This window comes from Halichoeres trimaculatus, unplaced genomic scaffold, assembly GCF_033239565.1.
Source record: "Halichoeres trimaculatus isolate MK-OKI-2021-1 unplaced genomic scaffold, fHalTri1.1 fHalTri1_scaffold_17, whole genome shotgun sequence".
Taxonomy (NCBI): domain Eukaryota; kingdom Metazoa; phylum Chordata; class Actinopteri; order Labriformes; family Labridae; genus Halichoeres; species Halichoeres trimaculatus.
The window spans coordinates 3,936,140-3,958,257 of record NW_027437195.1 but is presented as its reverse complement, the minus strand read 5'-3'; the positions used below and the strand labels follow the sequence as shown (position 1 = coordinate 3,958,257).

General features: G+C 40.2%; 1 protein-coding gene across 1 annotated transcript in view; it reads right to left on the bottom strand.

Annotated features, from left to right (window-relative positions):
* Positions 1-22,118, bottom strand: part of LOC141806862 (leucine-rich repeat and fibronectin type-III domain-containing protein 2) — a 233,779-nt gene that overhangs the window by 63,639 nt on the left and 148,022 nt on the right. The window contains exon 4 of the mRNA XM_074692550.1: positions 8,115-8,202. The gene's annotated coding sequence lies outside the window, so the exon portion shown is untranslated. The remainder of the gene's footprint in view (positions 1-8,114; positions 8,203-22,118) is intronic.

Sequence of the window (22,118 nt, the reverse complement as noted above, 5' to 3'; positions counted from 1 at the left end):
CAGTCACCTCAGCAACAAGCACAACTGACTCATAACTGTTGTTCACACCGAAGCTGTGTGTGTAGTAATGTGTGGTGTTGTGCACCTATCGGAGCCCATCTTCGTCCACAGCTCCACAAAGCTGCACATCTCCATCTTAATGGGTGCATCATTCATTATTTTGCAGTAAACAGTCTGGACTCTTGAGAAAACGTATGTTTTGATGATAAAGCAAACCACTGGTACATTAGCCACATGAACACTACAAGACAAACTAGCCACACACGCTGCTGATGCTTCATGACTAGAGACCCTTGCCTGTGATGATTGGCTTCATTACTCCCTAACAGGAACAGACCAGTGGTGTTGCAGAGACTACGTCCATTTATTATACAGTCCATGGTTTGGCATTAAGTTTAATAGGAAGTGGGCACGTGTTTTCACGGGGAACAGGGAAAACAGATCCAGCAGAACGGTCACACTACACATGACATTCAAAAGCAGGATAGTACACAGCCTCACTCAATTATTTTGTTGCATTTCACTGCAAGGTCCATCCTCTTCATCCTCTTCCTCTTTATTCTGGTGCTCTCTTATGAGGCAACAAGTAGATGGTTGATACTAGTGTCAGGAAGGATGGAATGATGCTGTGTTTTTCAAATGGGAGGTGTTACACCACAGAGGCTGGCTAATCATGATAAACCAATAACACAAGTTTTACTAGTTCCTACATTCAGAGGAGTAGCTGTTTCACACTGACTGCTCACTGCAGATCAAACAGATCATCATGCTACCAGGAAATGTCTCACAATGCACAATATCTGTATGCTATTTATTCAATAACTTTATTGCATAAATTGATTCAAGGTTTAGGCAGACTGATTTCACTGTCTCTATTCACCTGAACATCTGGGTGTTGCACAAATACATTGTTTCCTTTTGGAATTTTGCAGACTGATATATGAATGAATGGCCACACACACACCTACACTCACACTCACACAGAGTATGTACTCATGACAAGAAAGGGGAAAAATCTCATTCATTTTACCTGTTCCTGTTCCTCTGGTGTAAAATGTTTGAAGTGAATTGTTCCACAGTGAAAACCAGCAGTGACAGTATACAGGATGACTGTTTCAACACACTTTCTGTTGTTCTCAGCGGAGGGGGATCCCATAGTAACTCCAGCAGCTGACTCCTCTCTCTGCGTATCTTTGATCACTATTCTTTCATCTTTTGTGAGCCCAGCTCTGGCACAAAATTGCTGCAAAGCATGATATATGACATTCCATCTCGGCAGCGTATGAAAAATAAATTAGATTTCCCTTCACCATTTCCTGATCAGCCCCAACCACCCCCACCGTCACCACCACCAACAGCAACACCATCACCCTTCTTTCCTTCCTTTCTTTCATCACACCTGCCTCTCTTTCTGCACATAAACCTGGCAGCTGGGCTGGAAAACATAAACACAAACACTGACTCCGGGTGTGTTCACACTTATTGTGTTACAAGAACTTTCTTCAAACTCTAGATTGTTTATTTCAACACTTTTGTCCTAGCAAATTAACAAGACACATGTTAGAAATACCTACATGTGTGGGTGGGTGTTTTGTAGCTCAAGATAGAGCCAGGCTACTGCTGTGTTCATTGTGGGGGGAGTCAACAAACCTCAGACTCAACGTCAAAGCTCCAAACATGTAAAACCTGACCAGAACAGTGAGCTGCTGAAGCTCATCAGATGTTAGTTACTGAGACTATTGTTCTTCAATTTGGTGTTAGGCGGGTTATGTACCCTGGAAAACAAATAAAATACAATAAAATAGAAAATAAATAAATAAATAAATAAATAGTATAAAATAGAAAAAAAAAATGATTATTTGCCTTTGATTATCAAGCTCGCTCTGAGGGTACAATTTTTCCTAAGTTTAATAAAATATATAAGTTGATACATAACAATCTGTAAACAGAAAACTCAGTGTGATCAGAATAGATATAGAAAAAATCAAGACACACACACTGCAAAAAAAATTAAATCTTATAAAGTTTTTTTTTTCTTATTTTCTGTTGAAAATGCCTTTTTATACTTAATATGAGCCACATTCACCAGACAAGTCCAGAAAAAATGTCTAATTTCAAGTTATTTAAAGACAAAAATGAGGTCTGAATTGCTTGAAACAAGTTAAAAAAAATCTGCTGATGGAACAAAAGAAAAGTTTCTTGTTTTAAGACATTATTCTGGTTTCAAGCACATTATCTAGCAGATTTCCCTTGCTCCATTGGCAGATTTTTTTGGTTAAAACAATTCAGAACTTGTTTTTGTCTTAAAACAAATCAAAACAAGACAATTTCCTGGACTGATAAGCTGAATGTGGCTGATGTCAAATATTATAAGACATTTTTTGCTTAAAATAAAACAAAAAGACTTGATAAGATTTCAGTTTTTTGCAGTTTAAATTAAATATTTTGTGTGCAAATAAGATGGAAACAGTTTAAGTAAACTCTATGTGGTTGGATTGGATTTACTATAGCTTTCACTGAAAACAGGCTATGCACATTTGCAAGGGTACAGGTAATGTCACCCACTGTCTGAGGTGAGTTTGAGTTGAATCTGCATCTCCACCGAGAGGGAGAACATGTTTCCTCACAATTAGTGAAATGTTATGTTAAATGTTTTACTGCTGTGTATGAAAAGTCCATTTATGTAGTTGAAAATGAGCCTTATGCTGGAGTGAAAAGAAATGATTTTTTTGGAATCCTGCTTCAAAGTAATGGTAAGCCTAACTAAGCTATTCCCAGAATGCATCACAGCCATGTAGTTAGTTTTGTACGATTGACTCTTTCACTAATAAATGAAACAGGGTAAAAATATGAATTATTTAACTCATTAATTATTTAACAACTATTTCAGCCGTGAGTAAGGAGGGTCCATGGTTGCTACGGGAGCCTCCTACTTTGTTGAAATTGAAAATTGATGTTTTAGCAAAATGCACAGTTTTAAAACATATATCACTTGTTGCAAAGCGCCTGGAGGGGGACAGCGTGCCAAGGGAGGTCAGTGGACACTGTTATTTTGACAAGCACTTCAGCTGATAATTAAAGCTGTGGTGTACGATTTGGAAGCTTTGTACAACTCAATAACACCATTTATAGGGCTCTTATGGTCCTATGGTCCAATCTACACAATATAAAGACCAAAAAGAACGAAAAAAAAATCAATTTAGTATATCCGGTGCAAAGCTGCATACTAGTTGACCAATCCGAACCGGATTGGTCCGTGAGTCCATCCAATCCCCAGTCTCCCTCGCTTCGCACTGTCATGCCCATGGTCCCACCTCGTCCCTCCCCACTTCCCCTCTCACGTCAGCTAGCTGCTCAGCTACCGAAGTGTCATGGAGCCAGAGAAGACCGAAACCAGGAAGCTGTTACTGTTACCCTCCACAGGGAAGGGAAGAAAATGAAAAAGTTTCAAGGAAAAGGCTGAAGCAAGGAAGAATTATGAGCGACACAGGTGCCAACAGAGACTGAATATTAGAGAAATGTACGACCAGTGGAAACAGCTGCAGAGGGATTTGGGACTGAAGACTGACGCAGAGACAGCTGAGTTTCTGTTGAACAGGTAATGACTTTGTTTACCACAGTGGGAAATGTCAGCTGCATAACTCTGGTTAGTCTGTGCCTAAACTGGCTAATGACTGAACGCTGCTGGTGGGGACAGGTAGGCTCTGTCAATAGATTTTAGCATAAGTTAGCCACACATCTTTAGCATTGTAAACTGAGCTGGTGAAGACACGCAGAGAAAGGTAAAGCCTCGCCCACAGTCGGCTCTGCTCTGATCAGCTGGCAGTGGCAAAGCCAGACCTGCTTCGCCGGCTAATTCATGGTTTTGATCGCGCCGGTCCAATTGAAAAAGCTACCACTATGTGTTACAAGGAGGATGACTGTCTTGTTTGTTACCTTTTCTGCAGGCCGGCTTCTTGCTCTGTCGAAGGGTGCGTGTTGTTAGGAGGTGAAGAAGGGCCATACAAGCTTGGGGGTGGGATCTTGGAACACGGAGGGGAGGGGTGAGTGAGGCTGCGTTTTTCAAATGTGTCTTATCAGCCAAACTGGGTTTCAGATCGTAGACCATAGCTTTAAAAGAGGCCTAGTTGATGAAACATATAAAGCACATAAATGAATAAGTGAGCTTTATGTAAAAGACTGCATATGTTATAAACTTAAGGTTTATGAACAAGATCAATTTTGTTGAAGATGAATCATTAAAATGAACATATGAACATTCTGTGAAAGATCAAACAAAGTTATTTTTTTTTAAATTAAATCTGTACATAAACTTTATTTACAGTTTTGCACGCAGAAATGCAATACTGCGATCAGTTGCTGGGCTAGTGAGTGTGTTCACGTTGTCACGGTCTGAGGCTGTGGGTGTGTGCTGCTGCTGGCACTGAGCCAAAGAGGAGGAGCTCAGTTAGAATGTTTTGTTTACTAAAAAGACCCTGCAGACCCTACCTTTAAACTTGATTGTCAAACATTCATTCCCCCCTTAACAGCTTCATGCTGTGCCAAGTGAAACAGATAGAAACGTTTCTAAACTGTTTTTTATCACCAAAGGCCTAAGATCCTTTAAAGTTTTCAGCCTCGCCTTTCTTTAATTTTGCAGCATTAATCTTAAATTCTACAAATAAAACTCCTATATTAAGCACATGGAGAACTGTAATCATAGTATACCACAGGGCCCTGTCAAACTAAGCCTCCCTATAGTAATTAGAAAGTTAACATCTACATTGTGTGTCCTATATGTTTTCATTAAGACATCAGAGTTGCAGTATCACAGAATGAAGGGAAACTAATTGAGGCAATGCATGATGGATTTCCCGAGATATTCCTCAGAGGGAAGCTACGTCTTTATTGAGTCTGTGCATGTCAGAGCTGCTTACTGCGGGCCGGAAATGATTTATTAAGCTTTCCTCATTGTGCTCTAAAAATAAATCTCGTACCTGACTTTGTTTCTCACCTAAGCCAGCTTTTCATTCTGTCAACACAGCCAGGTGCTAATGAAAGTATGTGACGCAAGCACCCTCTCCACGTCGGAAAACAAGCTTTTCTGAATCGCTGTGAAGAGATGGTTTATTCAAACTGCTGCGCTTTATAATAACAACAGTGATGCACTTTGTAAGCACTTAACAAACCTGAATATAGAAGAAAGGACTTATCTCAGGGACCAGATACAGTGACCTGTTTTTTTCTACTTCTCATTTCTTCTTTTAAAACTAGTTTATCAATGCAGTCCGTGAACAATAGCTGACTCCACGTCATACCTTTGAAGTACTGCGCACTTTAAACTTGATGTACTTTGATTCAAAATAAACCTATTTGAGTCGGAGCAGCACGCTGCTCTGTGTCAGCTCAGGGTTGACAAAGAATGAGTGTGCATAAAAATAGTCACAAACATCTTGTTTCCAAGTAAAGACTGCATCAAGAGGCTAGGTCATTACGTGTATTATGTGTATGCCCTTAACAAACCACCTGTTTGAAAGCACGAGAGCACTCCTTGAATCAAACTGTGTGATGTGTTAGATAGAAAAACCAAACAGTACATGACAAATATGGAGTTCAAAACAGACACTTTGTTTGATAGGAGTTTTTGAGTGTCACTGGTTTAACTTTCACCATGCTCACAAGATGACACTTGGTTCTGTTTGAGATATTTATCCTACTTTGGTCAAACCTTGGTTGTTTTAAATGCGCTTAATAAATAAACTTGAGTTGATAACAGGAATGATTCTAAATGATGCAAATACGTTTCACTGATTGGAATTAAGACCGAAAGTCAAACTCCCTGCTAATGTTTATAACAAACTCTGCTAGAATACCATTTAGTTTCTTTTAAGTTATGTCAGCTTAGAAAAAAAAAAAAAAAAAAATCAGATTAGGATTTTATTGTAGCTTGAGTGAAATTTTTCTCCCCAGACTTGTCCATCTGCTTTTTCAATCAGGAGCTGTCATTGGCTCATTAGCTATTTCATCACTATTTACTCCATCCAATAGAACATAGGCACTTATTCATTACCCTATCAAATATTTGCTCTTCTTAAAATTAACTCAATTAACTCTATCCTTACATGGGGTGCCAGACTAAACAGGGGGTACTCTGTGTCGTCACTCTATTACGTATCTAACACAGCTATCAGCATCCAGCTTACACCGCCCTTGCCACTAGGGGGGCTTGGTTGGCTGTGGAAACACAGGATCAGGCTTTGCCGATCTGTTCCAAACTGTACTGATAAAAACCGGAACACTTGTTGGAAACAGGCTTTTGTGTCTACTGTTACAGGAATGTGATGCTGATGTAATGGACCAGCAGAAAAAAGAAGTCTGAAATCACTGATAGGTTGGTATCTGTCCTCAGGGGATGTCATTAGACTTTATAAGGTGATGATTGCCAAAGAGTTTTTTGAAATTGCCACTTCAACAAAGAATTCGTTTTTGTTTATCTTATAAAGAAATGTTTGAAGCAAGAGCTTTTTCCACAAACTGAGTTATACTCATAGTGAAGGAACTTATAGCAAAATCAACAACATGTAGATTATATTCAAGTATACCAGAAACCTCATTCATCACTTGTCACCTTATTCATTTAGCAAACATTTCAGATAAAGTTTATGGTCCCATTTTTAAAATAAGTCTCCAGTTTCATAAACCAGGGATTCCTACACTTCTTAGCCTGTGACCCCACAAAATAGAGGTGCTGTAGACTGGTTACACCCTGCCATGGGTGCAGAAACAGACCAGTCCAAGAGAAGATAAATGAAAGAAGACCTAAACAAATCTGCCACCACTCGTACCAATATAATCCTTGATCAGTCAGGACCACTTTGTCAAAATAATCTTTATTAACTTGCACAGTTTCATTTGGCGGTATGGTTTTGTTCTGGGACTTCCTGCTCTTCCATGCCCTTGAGTGGAAAGCCTGAGGCAGGAAGAGCACACCTTCCTGCCCATCACGAGCCATCATGAACAGCATAACTAGGGAGCGCAGCAGCAGAAATAAAAGAGCAATCTACATGGATACATTGACAGGAGGAGGTGGGATGGAGGTGGGTTGTAAAATGTCAGCAGAGGAAGCAGAAAGGAGGCTGGGCTAGAGCTGTTTCAATAGACTGCTCTGTATGCAGTTTTCCAATAGGAAGCGGACACAGGAGTCAGCCGAGCAATCAGCTAATCTGCACCAATGATGACAGCTAAGCTGAGCTTGACGTTGTGGCCTGTCTGAATTAATGCTATGCTTGATTTTGGTCACTTTGGGAAGTTGTAGTAACAAAGAATGTGAAAGTTATCAAACATTTTCTGTCTGCATTGTTTTGCATTAAATTCATCACCGATTTCTGTTTCTACCAGTACAATAGGGGTTAAAAATGCAATTTTAAATAGCATTTGATTTTAGACAGCATTTAGAAAGCACGGCCATTGTTTTCCAACACCTGTTTGAGGAAGCACTGGAATGAACTACAGATTCTTTTGCCATGGTAGGTGAAGAAAATACAGTTCCTACCTTCAAGTACAGAGTCAGCTAGTTTGAGCATACTATGCACTGGAATGTGCAGGATTAGAGTGTAATATTTCACCAAAGAGACTGACAATTGTTGCAGGAATTAAGTGTTTTTAATAACTGTGACCAAAGGCAAAGAAGCAGATTGCAGGTAAAAATGCAGAGTATGTTGAGAGCATCAAGTCTGCCGAGTATCATAGTGAAATACACTGATTAAAGCTCAATGTGCAGCAATTAAGATGAGCAACAAGCGATAAGTGCTTATTTGACAAGCCATTATAATATTCCATGTCCCAGACACTAAGCATCATTTCTGGGCAGAAGCTGTACAAAGTAAAAAAAAAAAAAATCATTCACCAACCAATTTCAAGAATCTGCTGCTAAAGGCTTCACTTTATCACCTCCCCTCAGGTTCCTGTCGTATTTATCGTGTCAGAAGACTTCTGAACACTGTTAATCTCACCATGTCCTGGGGTTACTTCAAAAGAGGTCTCGATAAGAAAGGTCAAGGACTTCCAAGGGTTATATCAGTAAACTATTTGTGTGTTTAACAGCAAAGGTAGGACAGGGAAATTTAAAGCCTTACCTATATCGTGTGGTATTGTGCCATACGGTCCCTTGGAAACACCTCAAGGCCACACATTCACACTCACAGAGCACGGCGAAGAGGCAGCCTGCAGAAAGAGGAAACAGAGAAAAGCGTATTTGATACACGGTTCTCTTTATCGACAGGCAGGGAATCTAAAGAGGAGGTGACAGGAGGTGATGTGCATTGTGCCGTTTTGAAGGATTTGCTTGATTATAGCTTCCTGTGCATGAACTGAAGAAGCCGATGTGAGAAACTACACTACAGGTTTGACCTCTGACAACATAAATCACATGTTAACCTCTGGATTGTGACAGCAGCTGACACGAGGCCATCAGGGGTTCACCTCAGAAGCACTCAGGTGCTCATACATATGTATGTGCTGTGAGCCAATCACGCCACTAAGCTAAAAAACCTTTTACAATTCAGGCAACGCCATTAAGATTTATATGAAATAATCTCGTTCTCAAACAAAGGCATATAAAAATCTGCTGAAAGCACGGTGTGGGACGGAGGAGGAGATTAGATTGTTTTATGGAAAGTCATTGAAATCGAGCACAGCGGGGTGTTTTTGCTGGGGCCCAGCTCCCGAGTGACATTATAATCTCAGCGATGACTGAAGGGACACTATTCGTCTCTTCTCTTTTATTTTTTTGGGCCTCCCATCCCTACAAGTTGTTTGCTTTCTGGAGACGTGCTCTGAAAGCTGTATTATTTGTGTGCTTTGAGAATCTGTGTGGGAGTAGGTAGAACACTGTCATCTGGGTTGATAAATGAAGGTGAGGATTTGTGGTTGTGTGGAAACGCGGCCTCCTTGTACTCTGTGGTAAAGGATTGAAAGACAGGATGCCTCATTTCTTTCACCAGTGGTAATAAACATCTTTATATTCCACTCAGTACTCGTCCTTTGAGGTCTTCATACCCCGCTACTATGCATTCGCCCTCCCACGCAAGAACAACACGATGGAGCCTTTCCAGTCAGCACTGACTGACTCTCCTCTACACACACTCACACCCCGTTTCTCTCCAAACCTCTCTCAGGAGACTCATGACACACCTCATTCTCTCAGTTCAGATTCATTGTCTTCACGCTCACTCCTCCCTTGTGATCTCATAGAGAATGTCAGTCTGATGAGTGGAAGCCTCTGGAACACGCCCCCAATGGTGCTCGGATTTCTGGGGCAGATCTTGCTCATCAACTCTTTCCTGTCGACCAGGGGACCCTGCAGAAGAACAATCTAAGCCTCCGTTTTTTAGCAGGTCCCTGGCTGGGCTTTGCCTGTCAAACGCAGTTTTAACAACAAAAACACAGGAGGCACAGCATGCTTACCAAAAACTCCTCTCAAACCTTTGCTCACTAGAAATGCTCAGGTTTCCTGAGATCACCTGATCATCAGGGATTAGCATCTATTTATCAAACTGCCCTGAGCAGAATCCAAATAAGAGATTATTGACAAACCCCAGTCTGCAGGGCCTCCTTCTTTAAAGAGCAATTACCTGCTGTGGTGCTAATTCAAGCTAACATTAAGCATTAATGGACGGGAAAAGAGACTTTAAAAGATGCCAAGAGAGCACTGCTTCATCATAACAACAGAACTAATTAATACATTTCATTACGCATTTAAAATCTGTTTATCCTGTTTTATGACACGCCGAATCAATCTAATGAGTAAGTGGCTCATTTGAAAATCAGCAGCTTTATAATGTGGGGTTTAATATCTATATCATAGATAATTTCTTTGAGATTTCCTTTTTCATGCAGAGGTGGGTTGACTCTGAAAACAGAGAGCAGTGTGAGGTTACAGGCAGTCTGAGGGAAGTGTTTGCCTTTAATTATTCATTTCAATGCATTTAAGACTTTTAATCCCGCTCTTTGAAAAGCATTCTTGTGTGATTCCTCATTTCAGTCGAATGATCTTGTTCTTTATTCTTTAATATAAAAGCAATCTTAAAACAGTTATTGCAGAATAACTTTATCTTTGTTTAACAAGGCTTTATGGGACTTCTGTTGAATAAAAATCCAAGAAAAGCCTGTTACTGATCTTCAAGGAAATGTGTTTTTGATTTGTTATTTCTTGAAATGCACAGTTGGAGTGATGCCCCAGCAAAAGAGAGGAGTTTTACATTAATATCTAATTTTCCCCACGTCATCCCACATCTCAAATACACCAGCTCTGCTCCAATGCGTGTTGAGTCCGGCAAACTGTATGACTGACGGACAGCTGGAGTCACAGACCGAGGAGTTCCTGTTTTTCCCTCTCCATTGATAAGTGTCTCTTCATTCGTGTTGGGCTGTAAAACCTCAAGCCTGTTGACTCCTGGTCTGGCTCCACCCATTATGTCCATTTAATGTTGTTGTCAAGCTAAGTACGATCTGGTTTTGACACCGTTTGCTTTATTTTGAAATTCTCTGGTTGTTTTGACTTAGTTACCATGCGCAACTTCCTGTTCAGCTCCATCTTCCTTACGCTGAATAGACCTGCCTGACAAAAATAGGATGGCTGGGTAATGCCTGTGACCTGACCAAAGGGCAACATCTGGTTAGTAAAAATGGAGCTTATGCAGAAGTGCTAAAAGTTGCTGTTCATTGAGAATCTGCTTGAGTCTGGCTGCAGAAAGACCGGAAGTCATGTACACACCCAGCCATAAAACGGCATTAAAAAACATATTTACAGCCTGGTTCAAAATAAGGCTTGAGTCTAAAATGCTGATTTAGCTATCAGCACACACTGTACGGTGAGTGAATAATTTTCTAATTTGCGGATTAGAAGTTTTATGGATCGTTTGATTGTCCGATCAAAGACACAGCCCAGGTCACCTGACTGGTGGGCGCCCAATAGGCAGCTGTGGCTCAGTGGTAGAGTAGTCACCTCTCAGTTGGAAGGTTGGTGGTTTGATTCCATCTCCTGTAGTCACATGTCCCTCATTGCTCCCACTGTTGGTCAGTGGTGTGTAGATGGGTGTGAATGTGGTAGATAAAACCAATAGGAAATCCTCTACCATCAGTGCGTGACTATGGTGTAGATGGGTGAATAAGACTAGCAGTGTAAAGTTCTTTGAGTGGTCCAAGAGACTAGAAAAGCGCTATATAAGTACTGGTCCATTTACCATTTAACTAAAGCTGTTTGGTAGGAAACCAACAGCTGGCGTCATATCAAGTATGGCTGTGTGCGCAGATTGGCTTTATTTCATAGCATCAGGAGCAGACAAATGACGTCACAGAGGCTACGTCAATGTTTTATACAGTCTATGGACCTGACGGACCAGCTTTGCAGCCAGACTACAACCAATGGATCCAGTGTAACTTGACACATTGGCTAACTGATCCAGTGCTGTGACAGAGCAGAGACGGACCAGCTGTAACACCAAGCAGCAACCTCCAGTCTGTAAAAATGAGACAACGCTGAGGTGCTAAATTTGTTCCTCAAGTGTCTGATTGAGGCTGGCTTTGGAAGACAGATACAGATACACGCCAAGCCAAGCCAAGACAAAAAAAAAAAGCTGTTTTCACAGAAGAAATAAACCTATTTTCAGTCTGGTGCAAAAGTGTGTCCGATCTCAAACACTAATTTCACTATCAGCTCACACTGTACAGGGGGGACTTTGTTTTTTTTCCTAACTTGGCGGTTTGGAAGATATTAAGATTGAGAGTTTGCCCAGTAAGAGGCACAGTCCAGCTCACGTAACTGATGGTTGCCCGATAGCTGTTAGTGTGGAGACTCAAAGCCGACCCCATACCCAAAATGAGTGCACCAGCTGATTGGCTTCAAAAAGAGACCACATCTGTTAATTATACAGTCTATGGTCAACATGCAAACCAAACTGTGAGAGCCTACATTCCACCAGATCTGTACTCTGTTCGTCTCCAGCTACAGAAACACAGCTGAGACAGACTGGACACAGATCTGGTGAAAGTCCAGCATGAGAACTTGTAATTTTGTGATCAGTAGTCAGTGATGCAGTTGATGGGAAGCCTTTGTGTTCTTTTAACTCTTTTTCAATCTTTTAGAGTCTCAATACTCTCTTCAGAAAACACCTCAGTGAACATACTGATTTCAAAAAACCCTCTCGGCTACAGTGAGTGATATGGGTAGATGTAAATGTACCTGCTGTGTAAATGTAAATAGTTACTTTCCACCTCTACACAAATTATAGGAGTGCATCACTCAAGATGAGACATTTACACAGCAAGATATTGCTTTTTTTCACAGCCCACAAAGATAATGGGAATGATTCGAAAAATAAAGATTTAAGAATCAACTATTTTCTTCTACTTATCCTCTACTACCCTGTCCCCCTGGATCCCAGGGCATGGCTACATAACCCCTGGTCTGGTGTGTGTATTGAACTGTAGAAGGTAGTTTAGTAAAATGTGGTTATCAAATTACCTAAGGTATCATACCAAATTCTAACTCTTCAAAAGATAAATTAAGGTACATAATACTCCTTTGGTTTCAAAGAACTGAGCTGGACCTGCCTGACCTGCCAGTGCTTTGTAAGTCATTGCATTTGTTTTAGTCTTTTTTGGTGTAATATGTATCAGTCACGAGGCTCAGAACAACAGCCTCTGGCAGCTGGCAGGCATTCTGCATTTTGGCTCGGACTGAAAAATCCTCCACTTTGTGACCACAGTCTGTTTGTTTTTTATTCACTCTGCATTTAAATCCATCCAACTTACTCAGTCAGTTTACACCAAAGAGCCTACAACACATGGTGTCATCCACATTACACATCATTGAGTCATTAGCAAGCGGCTCACGTTCAGCTTCAAAAGCAAATTGAGTAAAAAAGCACTGAACACCGCCTCTTCCACAAGCCCTCCTTGGACATATGCGTGTCAAAGTTGTTTGTGGTGAATGCGGCTACAAACACTCTTTGGTCTCAATGACAAGCTAAGTTCCCCACCCCTGCTACAGCTCCACGCTGCACCTCCTGCAGAGAAGTGTAATCACATTTTCTGCAAGGGTGGTTCTATTGCCCGTGAGAAAAGGGTTTATCAAATCCACACACTTTGTCAAAACGCTGTCCATGTGTTCTCCCCCTCAGTATCTGTGTCCACTTACACTCAGTCAGTGCTGTTTAAAGAGCATCAAGGCTGGAAAACACACACACACTTGTCATTACGCTGGGAGTGCTTTAGATAACGCACGAGGGGGAAATTACAAGGTAGGGCGGGGGATGTGTTCTGAATTCATTGGATGGTTGTGTGAGCATACGAGTGGTAGCTCTGTGAATCCTTGAAGCTGTAATTTGTCAAATTCATATAATTTTTTTTGCAGTCACTAATTGAAGTTAAGTGATACAGATTACACCTTTTCCAGTTTTAAACCTTTTTACTTTTCATATGGCTTTAAACTCCACCATTTCTGCCTCCATAAGTGCTGTCTGTGGTGTTTCAATTATAAGTAGATTAGCAGTTTAGTATTTCTCTTCTATGAAGCTGGAGGACTTCAAGAGACAAGATTAACACGACTAAGAGCCTTCAGCCATGCAAGTGACTCTAAGGCTCTACTTAGGCACTGCAGACGCTTTCATTCAATATGGAAATCATACATTTGGGCTCGACTCTCTCTTGTAAAATGATGCCCCATTTTTTTTTTCAATGAAATTGACACACAACTCATCATGTTGTTTGATACACCACACGTAACTGATGGTTGCCACACACAGCAGTTTTAAATCCATGTTTTTGGTGAAAGTAAAAGGAGCAGGTTAACTGCAAATTTATCTTTAGACTTTATCCTTTTCTTTTTCTTTTTTTCTTTTTCTTTTCAGTCCTTGTCATGCTTCATGACGGGGATAGAGATGGATACCAAATTCTGTACTTTCATATGAACCAACTAAACCCTGTCTGTACTGATTACCTATTCACAGACAATCAAACAGTACCATGTTTTGGTACCTACACACTAAAAACAGTTGGTTTGAAGATAACACAATTTGGACTCTTTTATAACCCCAAACGCTCGGTCATTATACCACCAGCCCAGCAGTAGTTCATTTGACACAGCAGGTTGGGTTGGCCCATTTTAATTGAGAATGTTTATTTTAAAAATCTAAAATAAAGTGCTAAGCAAGAAAGAAAAGGGGGAAAAAAGTCACCCCAGACAAACAGAAAGTTGGAACATAGAAACTTTGCAATTTGGAAAACAATGCTAAATGAAAACAAGAACAAATTGCTGAAACATCAAATACAAGTCTTTTGCATTTCTAAAAAGAAGCAGAAGGAAGTAAACTTTTTTGAATTCTACCCCTTTTCCATTGTTATGATGCAGATTATGTTCGCTGTGAGGCTTGTGACATGACATTCAAGGCCAGCGGTGGGGTTACTTGTAATCTGAAGAAAGATCAAGGCTGAAGAGTGCACAATTTTCAACAGCCTCTGATCTATGGCTACAACTCCTGCACCGTTAGCACACAAGCATTCATCTGTGATGCGTCATCCAGAGCCAGTGACGTGGGAGAACCAAATGGCTTTATCATTTAGTGATGGCAGCAACAGCGACAATGATAATGCAAGTGAGGCATCATTGTCTTTGCCTGCTCCGGCTAAGTAAGCCTCGTCTTTAAGATAACGTTAGCTTGGCATTTTACTATGCATTAGTTACCAATATCAGCTCAGTTCGTTGTACTTTGTAGCATTCAATTTTCATTTACAGGTACTGGGTCTCATTTTCAACCTGCCCTGAAGCTGAAGTGAGAGCTGCAACAGTGACTCTCTTTACAGGAGCCATGGAGACAGCTTTTTTCTGTCAGAGGGTAGATGAGTGTCACCAAGCGGCAACCTCCGGTCTGGGAATATGAGAATGCGGAAGTGCTGAAATCTGCTGTTTCTCAAGTGTTCGCTTGAGGCTGGCTCCGGAAGTAGTGGAAGTCACACACACATCAAGCCAAAAAAAAGCCATTTTCAAAGCAGAAATTAACCTATTTACAGCCTGGTTCAAAAAAGGTCTCCTGTCTGAGTCGCTAATTTTACTACTGGCTCCCACTGTATTGGGGGTGAATTTTTTTGTAACGCGGCCATTCAGAGGACATTAAGATTGTGAGCTCCCCCAATAAAAGGCACAGCTGAGGGTCACGTGACGGCCGGTGCCCTATGGCTGTAGGCGAAGACCTTGCCACTACCAATATGGCCGCTATAGCCAATGTGCTTCATTTTCCGTTTCAGAAACAGATGGGTGACGTCGGTGAGACTACGTCCATGTTTTAAAAAGTCTATGAGTGTCACATGACTGTGACTCCATTTGTGGTTAAAGGAACATTATCCACCATAGTTGTAGTTAATTACAGCAATATTAGAATACAGACAGTTGGATATTGTTTTGATAAGGTTGTTAAAGTTTATATTTTGAGAAATCAACGTTAAATTAAAAAAAAAAGAGACATTACTATTTAACAAACCAACAAATTAACATTTATTACCACATTAACACACAAAAGGATAGAAAATTGATACTGTTGAGTACTGGTACCCATTCCCAGGTACCAGGGAGTGGTACTGAATCATTTCAGATGTGATGCACATCTCATTGCCACTTGTGAGCATGCTTTGTTAGCTTGCTAACAGTTAGCCACTACTTGACAGACTGTTACTTGACAGTGTGTTGGGATAGGTAGTCGTTAGCTTAACATTCACACAGCTTCACACAGGAAATGTTGGCTTGATTTTTATTTTTCTGTTTGTGTGGACTGTTCATACTGCCAAGGTTTAAATGAAACTCTTTCTCATGTCCATGTCAGGCTCTGAAAACCTCAGGTACAGCAGGCTTGTTAGAGCCCGATATGTAACAATGACCTAAAATCTAATTAACAAAGAAGAAAATAAATGTAATAGAACCCAAAATGTAATATTTCACCAAATATGTAACAAGATGCTGTGCCCAAAAAGTAACAATGTGTTAAATTTTGGGTCGTTGTTACAAAGAAGCTCTAACAAAGCTTGCATGGTTTTCTACCAGCTGGATACAAAATAAACAGAAAGAAATCATTTGAGGGTTTTATCTCCCTCCTTATTTGAGGACATATCATTTAGGCTATTCTGTGGGAACTAAAACCAACATTTTGATTTATTAATTTACTCTCTATATTGAGTCCACTGGTTGCTCTGTAACCATCCAAACTTGATAGACGTTGCCTCTGTTGTATAGTATCGTTTCTGTCAAGTGACCAAAGAACACCTGTACATTTTGATGCTGCTTACAGCTTGAATTCAGTGTTTAACAAATGCTAACATGTCCGAATGAATGTAGCTAAATGGTTTTGCGGTCAAAATGCACATGAATCTTTACAACTACTGGTAATCCCTGAGGTATGAGGACAAATCTTTTAGGTCCTACTTAGGGTTGCCACCCGTTCCGTAAAATACATAATCGTCACATATTTCCTACTTCAACGTTGCGTCCCATTTTAAATCAATACGGGATGCAATTTGTCCTGTATTTCCAGTTTGCCTTGAATGCAGCACCACTCTGGTTGCCTGTCCGACATATGACAGCATGCGGTTAGAGAGCTATAATACTGCAACATAAGGACAAACAAATGTCAGTCTCACAGTTCACATACCTGAGGAATCTCCAAATACAGGAATCTTAGCAAGAAAATACGATACATGTGGAAAAGTTAATTCTAATAAAAATCAATGGAATGAGATTTTTCCAAAGTATATATTATTTTTAAGCTGCCACAGTGTTTTACTGAATACATTTCCTCAAGTTTGTTATTTCTTATCAATCCATCAAAAATACAGACATTTCAAACATGAAAATTGTTCAATACATTATTGATAACTAGTAGCACTCGTGATTGGACAATTTTTTTTTAATTCTTACACATTGACTCGAAACTTTAATAATACATTACCACCATGCCCCCTGCTGGGGGTGTCCCTTATTTTTCAGTCCTACTGATTCCTCATAGGTAAGGAAAATTAAAAATGCAAAGATAAACGTTTGATTCTCAGGAGCAGCTTTATTATAAAATAGCTGATGCCCCAAGCATGAGATACTGTATGAAAGCACGTTCAGAATGTTTTTCAAAGCAAAAGCCTGATCTGTTCGGTCAGTGAAGACCAGTTTTGTTTTTTTTTGCTTTTATTCTGAAGTTTTGTCCACAACAGTTATTGAATAATGGGAGTCACTTGCACAGATAGGTCATTGTGAACTTGATGTTGACCACAACACATCAGTCTCTCTTCAAAGTCACCTGCCTTCCAGTACAGCGGACAGCCACCCCAGTGCCTTTGAGCTTCTATATTGCTCCAGATGGTCCTCATAGGCACAGGATTTCATGGCTTATAGACATATTACAGTGCAACCATGAATGAGAACAGCTTGGAAGAACATGTGGTAAATAGTTTTGTAGCCTTACAGGATGCTCAAGATGGTGAAGTTTTTTTTCAACAGTTTTTGTAAAAAGATATGAACTAATTAATTCAGAGTATATTAAGACGGACTAATCTTTTTTTCATGTTCAGCCTGTTACCTTCATCATTTCATCGTTAAAGAAGCAGAAGTGGGCTCTGAAGTTCTGTGGCCTGTTTAAAAGTACAAACTGTGTCATCCCTGACGTTGAAGCATGGAGGAGTGTAAGTATGTTTACTCCAGTTTGGATGACACACGCTGGATCAGCCATCTGGAGCCTTTTCATCAGGCGGTTGGTGAATGTGTGGGCCAGCACTGAGCAGAGCGAAGTTTAAATAATGTCCCTCAGTGTCTGTGGCTAGTGGTTGTCATGAGCACTGTGAAACCACAGTCCATCTGTTTTACCCCCTGGTAATGTTACCTTAATGAAATACAATATGAGTGTCAAAATGTGGAAGTGAAATGTAGTGTAAAATTGAAAATAAGAAAGGCAGGAGACCAGAAACACGGGGTGGGGCTGGCTAAATTTAAGGGGAAAAACCTCGAGGCGAAAGTGGCCTAATGCCACAAAGTGATTCATTCATTTGGCAAGACTGCTTCAACACCACTTCTCCTATCAGTGTGGAGATGCATATAGTCCAGTCCGAGTTTAAGTGCTCTGCCAGCATTCAACTGCATCCACGATTTATTCCCCCTGCTGAAAGGTATGACGCTAAAGATGGAGAGCTGCATGATGTGAAAAACACGTCAGCTTTATGTGCATTTATAAAATAAATCAAGAGGTGCTTCCTTTATTGAAGTGTACTCCAGCTGAAGAGCTCACAGTGGGTCCTGCAGCTAAACACTTAAGTACTGTCAACACTTGTGATTTCATTGTAATGTTCGGAAAATGTTGGCAGGTTTTTCAATCCCAATGGTCCGCTCCTATAAATACAATAATTATGAAGCCTCGTGTTCAGATTCTTCACTCAGTAATAATGACTGTAGCCACGGTTACATGAGGAGTTTTTTGTCTTTCCAAATGGAATCTTTCTTGATGACTTCCGAAAACAATAGTATACATGCAGGGTTCCCGCGGATCCTTGAAAAGTCTTAAAAGGCATTGAATTCATAATTCTAAAAATAAGGCCTGAATTGGCATTAAAAAGTCTTAAATCCAAATTTCAAAAGTCTTAAAAATTTGAACACATAGGTCAGATTTATGTTAGTTTGAAGTAAAAAAAAAAAAAAAAAAAAGTTACATTTATCTAAATTTCTAAATAATTTCCTGATTGACTCTCGTGGCAACATCGCATAATCACAATAGCAGAACTAACAAAACAGTGATGTGGTTGCACCAGGAACTTTTAGCAGACACATGTCTTGGTTCTACCAAGGGTGCCTGAAGAGGGAAAAAAATGAGGAAAAATTGGCAAAAAAAAAAAAATCCAAGTGGCTTAGGAAAATTGATTGTGGCAGCAAAATTGAGAATTAAATTCTAAAAACCATGAAAAATTCCAAAAATGGTTGTGATGGTGGCCAATAAAGATGAATGGGGGCAAAATAGGCATAAAGTTGCAAACATGGGGTTAAAAAAAGGTAAAAAGTGATGTTTTATGTAAAATAAACATTTTGTTAAAATTGCCTCTAACCCAGGTAATTCATGTGGTGTTTATGTTTCTTAGTTTTGTTTGTTTCCATTGTGGTTCGTTGTCAACTTGTTTATAAATTTGATCTTACAACGTCATTAAAAAAGTCTTAAATTTAACTTGCCTTGAGCTGTAGGAACCCTGACATGGAAAGGAATATTCCAATCTCTGGTTCTCATGCGCAAATAAACGTGAACAAACGTAAACATCTCTAATTGCGTCTTACATCATATCTGAGCATGCGCTGAAAGAACACACCCTGACAACTTTCCATTTGAGTGGATCTTTGAGTGGACGTCAATCGGTTTGGGGAAAGGAATATTCCACCCCTGTGAAACCGATTAAGTGTCCATTCGGATTGGCACTTTTCTTTCCAAATGAGGTGTATACGAAGGTTACATTTTTTCTGTTTGAGCAAATAAACCGAATGTAAGCGGACTATTTGGGTCAATATTTACAAGTGGGTTGTTATGTAGAATAGAATCTTAACAGGGTGAGACCAGAACCCATCAGAATGCTTTTTCAGAAGCAATGCTTTTTGACTTCTACTTGGTTAATATATTTTTCACTCAGCTCTACTAACTTGTGTACTAGTGCCATCAGAAACTAAAATCTGTACCACTGTCCATATGTGAAGGTGAAATCATAAACTTGATACATATGCAGGACTCTAATTTGCAGAACAATTTGTAACACTGTGTGTGATCAGGTTGTCAGCATCACACTCGGTATTAAGAATTGAAAACGTGGTTTTGGCCAAGCAGGGACCTCTGGCCAGGAAAAATGAAGCCCATGCAGACATACCAAAATGTCGCTTCTTCAAGATTGTGTTGATGATTGTTGCAGAAGCCTCTGAGTCAACACTAAGCCCCCTCAAAAAGTTGATTTTATCAAGTATTACTCAACATGTTTAAGGCCTAGTTCTGAAAAGCTATTTTTTTCATGTTGTTGACTCTATGGACTCTTTTAAAAGGCACTTGAAAGCATTGATATTTAGGAAAGCTTTTGGATGATGTTTGTTTTTGGTATTTTATTTTTTAGTCCCTTTTAAGTTTGTTTTATTGCACGTATCTATATACAGCACTTTTTTTTCTGTGAAAAGAGCTCTACAAATAAATTTTACTTACTTACTTTTTATCAGTACACACTGTACACACTGTCCGAAGGGTGATTGTTTTAAAACTTGTAATTTTCAGAGTTATTAAACTTATAAGTTCTGCCCTAATATGGACATAGCTGACTTGACTGACAAACACACACACCAGCTGTCTACAAATGAAGCTAAAAGCTCGCCTCTTCAGCTCATTCAAACTCAGGCTAAGCTAGGTGGAGTTCAGAATTTTCAGGTATGTCCCCAGCTGACCATGGGCTTCAAAACATAGTATCAGAAACCAACAGGTGAAATCATAGATAAAAGATCCATAGATTAAACAGTCTATGGCCCCGACCAATCATAGTTTTCAGTCATGTGACCAGTGTGAAAGCTTACAGGGTAAAGAGGGCATACTAACATGAACTCAGCTAGCGCTGATCTGTGGTTAACCACTGGGTTGTCAGTGCAACAGGAGTTTTTGACACTATCATACTAAACTATGAATCATATTTTCATGGTAGAGTTTTCTTCCTAGTGTCAATAAAATAACTGTTTCTTTGGAAATTGTATTTGTTTTGGTGAAAAAGTTACATTCAGGAAAGTCTCAGGCCTCCTACTCCCAGCAGCTCCACAACAGCACTATAACACACAGCAGGGGATTCACACACACACGCGCGCGCACACACTCACTCAGCACTATTCCACCCTGCTGACTGCAATGCTAAACATTTCCACTGTCTTCCTCCATTCCCCCTCAGTCAGTACCTCCATGGGGATTCAGAGCAACCGTGATGGAAAAAAATGACACCGCTGTGCTTCAGGAGCGTACATTTCAATTTGAAACTCCCAGGAGGTTCAGCTGGAAAGTCAAAAGCATTGTGCACTTCGTATCAAACAATTAAAATATCACCAGAAAACTTAGAGTCAAGCTTCCACCAATGGGCTAAGCACGCAGGTACAGCTAATCAGACTGCCATCAGCAGAGACACACGCCACTGAAGCCAACAGAGCAAGATTGGACCTGTAGTTTAACACGATTTAGGCAATTGTGGTTTGAAGAAGCAGAGTGGTTCACTGGCAGATTACTTATGTCTACGACCTATAACAGATGGACTACCATGTCACGGCAGGGTATGATGTAGTGAACCGTCAGCCATGACAGAATCAGGACAGAGCAGAGAAAAAATACCACCAGGACTTTCTCTAAGGGACATAAAATGTACATTTATCTCTGAAAAACCACCCAAACCAACACTTCCTGATTTGGTTTTCATCTCTTACTGCCTCACACCCAAATCTCTAAAACTTCTTCCATGACACTTCTCTCAATGCAAACATTGCCTGGGAGGGTACCAGCGTCTCACTGAGCTCCATATGGGCTATGTGTTTAAGTGGGTAGAGGAAGCCAATTACATTGTTCTAACATTGCTCAGTATTTTTCCAGCCCAGAAGCCAGAGGAAAATGCATTTACCTATAAAGTAGTGGGAACTTCAGTTTGACCCACCACAAGTGTTCACTGAACACTCCAGAGCAGGGGTTTCCAAACTTAACTATTCCAAGGTCCCCCAACAGCTGGGATCCCTCTTTAAAACCAACAGACAATGCTTCAGCGTATGAAAAGAAATGTCAACTTTAAGGATGCATTTTCTAACGTTTTTCACTTTCAATAGTCATTACATTTGTTTGGAACAGGAAATTATAAACAAACAAATGCCAGACTCACACAAGTAGCTTAATGCAAAAGGGAGAAAGCATTTCAGGGCTGTGTCAGCCAAGGTGGGATACTGTTTTCTTACATGTAGTCGGTAGTTAGACAGAGGAAGAGCCTCAAAGTTCAGTTCAGTATTTCAAAATTTTACCTTTACTTCAGTTTTCGGAGGCCCCCCCAGGAGGCCACTTTGAAAACCACTGCTTTAGAGGACA